This window comes from Rissa tridactyla, chromosome 1 (assembly GCF_028500815.1).
Source record: "Rissa tridactyla isolate bRisTri1 chromosome 1, bRisTri1.patW.cur.20221130, whole genome shotgun sequence".
In the NCBI taxonomy this organism is placed as follows: Eukaryota; Metazoa; Chordata; class Aves; order Charadriiformes; family Laridae; genus Rissa; species Rissa tridactyla.
The window spans coordinates 95763039-95771333 of record NC_071466.1 but is presented as its reverse complement, the minus strand read 5'-3'; the positions used below and the strand labels follow the sequence as shown (position 1 = coordinate 95771333).

Genomic DNA, 8295 nt, shown 5'->3' with positions numbered 1-8295 from the left:
TCAGTTTTGGGCCCCTGACCACAAGGAAGATGTTGAGGTGCTGGAGTGTGTCCAGAGAAGGGCAACAAAGGTGGTGAAAGGTCTTGAGCACAAGTCTTATGAGGAACATCTGAGGGAGCTGGGGTTGTTTAGCCTGGAGAAAAGGAGGCTGAGGGGAGACCTTATCGCTCTCTACAACTACCTGAAAGGAGGTTGTAGAGAGGTGGGTGACAGTCTCTTCTCCCAAGTGACAAGTGATAGGACAAGAGGAAACAGCCTCAAGTTGCGCCAGGGGTGTTTTAGATTGGATATTAGGAAAAATTTCTTCACTGAAAGGGTTATCAAGCATTGGACCAGGCTGCCCAGGGAAGTGGTGGAATCACTGTGCCTGGAGGGATTTAAAAGCTGTGTAGATGTGGTGCTGAGGGACCTGATTTAGTGGTGGACTTGGCTGTGCTAGGTCAATGGTTGGACTTGAGGATCTTAAAGGTCTTTTCCAACCTAAATGATTCTGTGATTCTGTGGTTTCCTGGGGCACGTGGAGGGAGGCTGACTTATGTTCACAGCCTTCTGGGGAGTGTCCCTTGAAGATCTCAGATGAAAACCTATCTGGCCCCAGATAAGTCAGCATCATAATAGGCTTCATTACAAATAGGTGAAGAATGAGGTAAAGACTACTGGGAACTGTGCTTCAGATACATGTGGATACCTCTGAGCACACAGCCGGCTTGGCAGGACCCCAGCAGTCAGCAGGGAATGGCGGTGGCTCTGCCCACCTCCACAGCTCACCTGGTGTGTCACTGGTATGGCAGCCACCATAATCAGACGTAACTTCTCCTTTGTGATGATTGATGCTGCCTGAGGATAGCGGTGACTGGGAGGATTTCTTAACAAGACCGCAGCTGAGTTTGTTTTTACCTGCAGTAACCTTTATTTCCCTACATTTCCTTTCTGGCATACATGTGATGGCAATGTGTAAGAGTGTGAGGAGCAAGATGAGCCTCCAAAAGCAGACTTTGACACACACATGGGGATGTGGAAACCTTGTTTTGTGGTGGAGCCACCTCAGGAACGCAGCGCCACATTTTTTGTTTATTCACAGTGTACGCAGTGCTGAGGCCTCATGCTGGTCTCCACTTCTTGTTAGCTCTTCAGCAGCTCACCAGGCGCCAGCTGGTGATAGCTAATTGCAATCAGCAGGTGAGAAATGCAGCATTTCAGCAACAGAATTGTCTCTGGCTCTGGGACGCATTCTGGGAATCGGGGAGCGCCCGGTAAAAGAAAGGGAGATGGCTTAAACCTGAACTTCTGTGAAAAGCATTACTTGAGAAAGACATCAATGCACAGGACAAATCACATTTGTTTCTACTGGAAGTTATAATGGAACAGTTTAGTGTTAAGAGATGTGAATCTTTCAGCACTCACCTCTGGTGTTTTCTAGTTGCAGTCTAACATCACTTGATGCCTCTGTAACATGGCTTTTTTCTGTAAGCATCCTTCTGAAGCTCAAAGGGCAGCGAGGGTATAAAGAACGTCTTCCACTTGGGCCAGCAGTTCAAATATGTCCCAGAGTCTCAGTGTCTGAAAGGTGCCTACTGACATTGGCTATCAGCCGGTGGCCTCAAGTGGTGGGCAGTTTTCCACTTTGCCATGGGTGTTGTTTGGGAACCTGTGATGCCAAAGCCAATTTATGGCGCAAGCGTGTAGTCTGTATCTTGTAGCAGTGACTGCTTTCAGATGGTTTTGTCTGAGCTAAAGATATCTCTACCATCTTGTCAGTCAGAGCCCGCAGCAGAGGAAACAGTGATTAAATCTGCAAGGAGAATTTGCTGCTTTCTCACCCTGAGAAGTAGATCCTTAGAGGTCAAGGTTGAGTCACAAAAGCTGAGAAACTTGCCAGGCAGCAATGTAAGCTTCTCTGTTGATAAATTCCGGAGGACTTCCATTTCCATGGCTAGCAATATAGTATCTTGACAGGTGCTCAGTTATCACAGCAGTAGGTATGTTGCAGGACATAGAAAGCTATGGATGACGGATACATGTTTGAGCAGCTCTACATTTTAACAGGGTATTGTGAACCTAGCATTCTTCTGAGGTAGATGAGTTGGCCATTTCTAGGTGGTTTAATCAATGAGAAGGAAGATTTCAGTCCTGCAAAAAAAAGACACCACCTTCTTCCAAAAGAAATCCCACATTACCTCTCATGTAGGGACAGCCAGTATAGCAGATATGTGATATTAGCGTATGTGCTGAGCAGTTCCACATCGGTGATGCTGCATGCAGCTGCTGAAATGAAAAAGCATCGAGCAGCCTGGGAACAATGGGAAAGATACCTGGATTCTTCTACAGTGAGCAGCATGTCTGTGTTTATTTGTTTGCAATTGTGCCAATGTTATGGGATCGTCAAGGGCAAATTCTGCTAGATACAGATCAGTGCATGGGCAGAAAAAGCAATTAACATTTTATTATCATCCCGTTCATATGCAATTAAAGTAGAGTTGATTCCCCTTCAGATAAAGATGCATAAATAAGTAGAGACCATATTTGTGTCCTAAAGTAGACAAAGGTTTGCTGAAAGTCGTAAAAGATCACCTGTCAATTCAGTCGCTCGGACTGAGATGCTGCAGGAAGAGGTGACTGAGACAAGCAGAACACATGGGAAACGGCAAGCCAAACGGTGAGATAGGATGCATACAGCTTGTTTTGTTGTTTCAGGACCCGATTTTAATTGCTGTGGGTTTACAGATTAACAAAACAATACATTTCTTCCAAAGAAACAGCTGTTTGGTGAGTAATTTTAATCACAACCTGGCGATAACCTCCCATGGGACTTCATCTGAGTTGCCAAATAACTTTTTTAACAAAGAGTAAAGATGGTCACGAGACTGTAGCTAGAGAACTGAACAAGTGGAAAAAATTGTGTAAATTGAAATGCAGCTCAGTCCTTTGCATGCATATCTCTGCGTAGAGCAAAAGGCTGGAGAACACAGATCACTTTGTCACGAGAATACAGCTAGTACCAGTATACACACAATCACTATTGCTGACCATCAGCTGGTGCGAAACGGCACAGCGCATTTGATGCCAATTGATTGCACCCCAGCATGCCACCCATTAAGCTGTTAATTGAAGCACTCAGTTTGGATATGCTGGTTTGAGGCAGCCCCCACTGCTGAAATCACTGGCAAATAGCTGGAATCAGGCACTTCTTGGGTCAAACTAGATATTGGTCACTTAGCCTGACATTAATTGTCCTGGCAACCACACGCTGCAAAAACAGACTTCTGCCTGTCTAGGCTAAACAGCGCTAGTGACACTCCCTAAAAATCAGACAACCTGTCTGGTGAAAGCTTTTAGAGCCTTTCACAAGCTGCAAAAGAGCACATAAGTGATCGAAGGCGGTAGGGTGGGTGCATTATTGTTCTCATTAGAGCATCATCTGCCAATTTATTGCAGCAAGAAGCCAGGAAATGCAAAGCCTTCTCTCTGTAAAAAAAGCCCACGCTGTACTCTTTATTAACGTTTAAGATGTTCGGGGGCTGGGCACGGGCGTGCTGTGGATGTGGCCGTTGCTGAAGCCTGGCTCTCTGTAAGAGCAAAAGGAGGCAGAGCAGAGGGCTACGAGGTGGCCATAATAAAGAACCCAGCACATGGCCACAGCGAGGGCTCCTGAGGGCACCACAGGCACCAGCTCAGAGCCCGGACTCTCTGATAATGTAAAGCACATGGACTTCCCAGGATTTCATTATAATGAAGAAATGCAGATTCTCATCAGACCGTTAATTTTTATGCATTAAAAAAACACATCACTGTCTTAGACACATGCTTCCAGCCACGCATTTATTTGATAAGGTGGATTGATTTTTCCCCATCATCACTTACTTATGGCCTAGATCCTGTTGCCTTTGAAGTGTGTGGTTTCTGTAGTATAGGATCAAACATCTTAGAAGCTCTTGAATTAGAAGAATCCCATGCTGCTCTTCTAAAAACTGTCCATCCACATGCAGCCATCTGGCTCCCATCCTTGTAATGGACAGGCTAACAGTTTTGCTTGACATATGCGGATGGAAGCAATCCTGTTACTTGGGAAGCAGGGGAGTTGTTGAGTCATTCATTTACAACAAAATTTGTGGTATAATCAGCAGTTCATCCCATGACTGCTAGAGACCAGGACTTTGGTAGACCCTGTGCAGTAACAACAGGTAACCCTAGTTTTGTTCTTTACTATACAACCTAAATAGGGAGTGCAGGTTATAGTGGTGTGAGCTGCTCTGGGCACCCGCTCAATCCCTGCTGGCATCAGCTGATTGCAGGAGCATTGCAGGTGTCACTCCCCAGCTGGTGAGAGCAGCTGCAAGACTCGGTGGCTTCACTGACCCTTCTGGGGCCAGGTTTGGCTGCAGTTCGGCAGCAGCAAGACCTGGGAAACTCATTGGGAGCTCTGCATACTATTGTTATAGAGATGCAACGCTTTAATAAAGCCCTGTGATGCTGTGAAGAGCCATGTGTGCTACGCGTGTGACTCTTTTTACATGCTAGGGAGGATGTGGGATTTATACAAGCAGGAGCAGCTATTCCACCTCTAAAAAGAATCTTAAGTTTTCATGTTTAGGGGGGTGGTATACATTTGGCCCACTCTTAGATAGACCTCAGGTGTCTTGAGGTGGACCTGAATCCTCTCGCCTCTTTGCTTTCTCCGCTGTAGCAGCCCACCTCCTAGGAGGGAAGGAAACTGGGGGAGCAGGGGAAGAATGGCCAGGCTGTCCTGATGAGCTGAGGATCCCCAGTCTCCCGCTCTGCTGCTCTGAGCCCAGCCAAATCTATCCAGTGAAACCTGGCCGCCCGCCAGCCTCTAATGGGCAGCGACACACGGCAGCTCATGCTCTGCTGAGCCACCCCGGGGAAGGGAAATCCCAATACATTCAAATCCTTCCCACCATTACACTTAGAAGCACGAAGCAATGCAGGGGACTGCTCTGTGGTACAGCACTGATCTAATAGCATGTCATTTCGCAGCAGTGCAACTGCGGGCTGATGAGCAGGGATGGACTACACAAACCTTTGCAAAAAATAAGGGTGAGAAGACACTTGCAGGAGGGATCGTAAATGCTTTACCAACACTGCAGCCCTGCAGCAGGCTTCAGAGTGCTGCTGGCACTGGAAAATGCGCAGGTCATCGAAACCTGGGAAGGAGCTTCTGAAGCAGCCTCCGTGGCTGTGGAGGGCAGGCCATCCAGCCCTCCCCTAGCAGTGCGTCCTGCCCAGCTTGCAGAAGAAATAAACTGCCTGGCTGCCTGCAAAAGCATCTCCTCCTGGGGAAGGCACTGGGTAGCTCCAATTTAACCACCACCTCCCAGGGGAGGCTGGGATCCCAGGCACCTCAGCAAATCCAGGCTTAAATGTTTCTAGGTTTTTGAAGTTTTGCTGGCCAGTCCTTTTCCTTTGAGTCTGTAGACGAGAGAGAGAGCGAGAGAGAGCAGAGAAAACAGATGGTTTGACTAAACAAAGGTCAGACTCACTGCTCAAGAGGCAGCAGACCTGTGTCCTTCTGCACTGAGCAGTGTAACACTGTCAGGTCACGCAGCTAGAGAGTCCCCTTGGGAAGGTGAAAGCGTTACCCCTCCGATGAAATTCCTATCTTTTATGAAAGCATGCACAAACACACACAAATTGAGCAATTAGATAATACTCAGATAGCTGGCACCTTCTAAGTGCCTCAGATAATATCAGGCAGTAAAAGCAGCAGAACCTCCTGCTTAAAACATCCTAGGGGTGAAAAACCGTGCCCTGAACAAGAAAACCTAGTTTTTAGCTGTGTACCTGATCCTATTGCCAAATGAAGAGTACAGGGTCAGCAAACACGCACGAGAGAGCCAGGTAGGTAACTAGCACTGGCTACTCCAGCAACCAGACCTACTAGGGCAAAGGAAAGCTAAAACTCGTTGCTTGCATCGCATCAAAGACAGAGCTAAGCCGAAACAAGAGCAAGCTGCACAATCACGTTACCCAAAGTTATCGTTTGCTTCTCATTCTTTAAGAAGAAGGAAGCGTTTTTTTTCCTATCTAACAATGGCTATAGCCAAACTGTAAAGCTCATGGGGGAACAAATGAAATACCATATTATTTCAGTAGAGCAGACATCACAAATTACTTTCTTACCTTGTATAATGTCAAATTAGTTGAAAAAAATAGATCAAGCTACTCTTAAGTACAGTGATTAAAGTGATCAAAGGCTCATAACAGCACAGAGAGTGCAGCAAGGTTGTAGATGCGCTCTAAAATCTGGAAGATGGAAGATAACAACAAGAGGCAAGGAGAAATGTAAACGATCATTTTGCAAATGCTCACACTGAATTCCAAAAATCATCACAAATCTGGACTTTGGGACTTAACCTCAGGCTTCAGTTTCAGGCTTTGTTTTTCCAAAGCAAGGCAAGGCTTGGAGAAAGAGGTAATGTTCTGTCTTCTGACCTTCAATCATCTTGGCTACAAAATACTGTTATGCCATTATTCTAGATGCTCATCAATATTCTGAAACATAAGGAAGTCCTGCGCAGGTTTAAAAGACCCAGGCCAATTTCTGTGTCAGCATTCAAACCAACCTTCAGTTTTTCTTCTAAAGTCTACCAGTAGCCATCCACTTCTCTGTCTGGAATAGAAGGATGGATCTCATTACTTCACTATATCTCATATTTATCTTCACAGTGCTACTGTGTGGAGCAAATGCTAAGTACACATGTGGAACAACCCCACGTAAAGGTCAAAGCCTGGACTTTTCATAGGTCCCTTCAGGCACCTAGCAGAAGTGCCTAAGCTAGCAGACTAAATTTTCTGTGTAGTCCGTGGAGAAATATGGGCAACACAGGAGGGTAATTTATTCAGGCTCCCAGCTGCCTTCACTGGCCCTCAAGGCAACGCAGCTTCCTGATTTAGACCATGCTCCTATCACAGGGGCTTCCAGTGAGACAGCAAGAATTACGTGCAATAAACCCAGACCTGAGTGACTCAGCCAGTGTCATACTGGGAGCCTGTGGCAGATCAAAATTTAAACCCATGTTTCCCTGGATCCTAAACTATTCCATTATAATAAAATTATTTTTTATTTTGACTCTTACCTCAGCAAGGTGGTAGATTAGTTCCTCTTGGAAATTTAGGTTTGTCCAAGTTAAAAATCTACAAGGAACAACCAAGTGAAAACTGTGACAAATGACAGTCACAGTGTCCGTAAGAATCCTCTTGTATAGCCCACAGAAACAGGAGAACATGTTTTAAGTTCAATAGACTTGGAGTTAAACCTATGAACCCCATATGAAAAATAATTGGCTGATTTCTTAAAGAAATTCCTCAAATGAATATTATTTTGTGTGAGGTCATTTATTTAAGCAAACAGAGCCAAATGGGTCCTCAATAGATGTAAGCCAGACTCCTCTAGTTTACAGCAGGACTAAATTTGACCCAGGATATTTAATAGGATATTTGATAATCAGGATGTCTGTGTGGGATCTGGAATGATTGCTTCTGCTCTTGGCCTTGTGTTTCTTCAGCAGCTGAAGGGGGAAATTCTACAAAGTTTTCACAGAGATTACTGGAAATTCTGGAGAAGATAAGATTAAGGCTGATGAAATGCATACAAGTATTGTCTTTGGCATCCTCATAAAGTGTTGCAAGAGAGAAACTCATTTTCTGTTTGAAACTAAGCAAAATTGAACCTCAAGGTGCAGTAACATTAAGATTTGCATAGAAAGGGAGACTGCAAACAAGTCAGGAATGAGAAATTTTAACTCAATTTGTTAACCAAAAAAAAAAAAAAGGCTTTGCTCATTTGCATTTTCTGCCCTGCAAAATGTAATTTGGGAAGAAAGGACTCTCCTTTCCTTAATTTCTTACCTAGAAATTCTTTTTCATAAAATGTAGGCAACATTCCTGTCATACCTCTGTTCATTAGCAGATCATCCGGAATCACTCCCGTTACTCCTAAACACCTCCATCCTTCGGAAGCAGGCAGCGGCATAGGTGGAGCGCTACTGAGTGTTCACTGTGTGCTGCCCTGGGAGCTTCAGGCTCTCGGTGAGACGTGAAGGCAGTGGAACTGCCTCAAAACTGCTGAGACCGTGGGGCTCCGCAGCGGTTAATATTGTGGGTGCAGGGGAGAGGATGGGGGAGGGAGGTGGTTATTAACAGTTTGCTCTCTCTCTAACGTACAGCTTGCCAAATAATTCAGAATTAGGAGAATTCAGCCTTTTCCTTGACCACTGTTGCAAACGTGGACATTTGTAGGCACGTGGCTGAAGACATACATATTTTCAGTGTTTACAG

General features: G+C 45.3%; 1 long non-coding RNA gene across 1 annotated transcript; it reads right to left on the bottom strand.

Annotated features, from left to right (window-relative positions):
• Positions 1-5317: 5317 nt before the first annotated feature.
• On the bottom strand, positions 5318-8067 carry LOC128904159 (uncharacterized). The gene is made up of 4 exons (XR_008464415.1): positions 7912-8067; positions 7095-7152; positions 6139-6628; positions 5318-5427 (listed from the first exon to the last, which is right to left on the bottom strand). It is a non-coding gene; the product is annotated as an uncharacterized LOC128904159 (long non-coding RNA).
• Between the last annotated feature and the right edge of the window lie 228 nt (positions 8068-8295).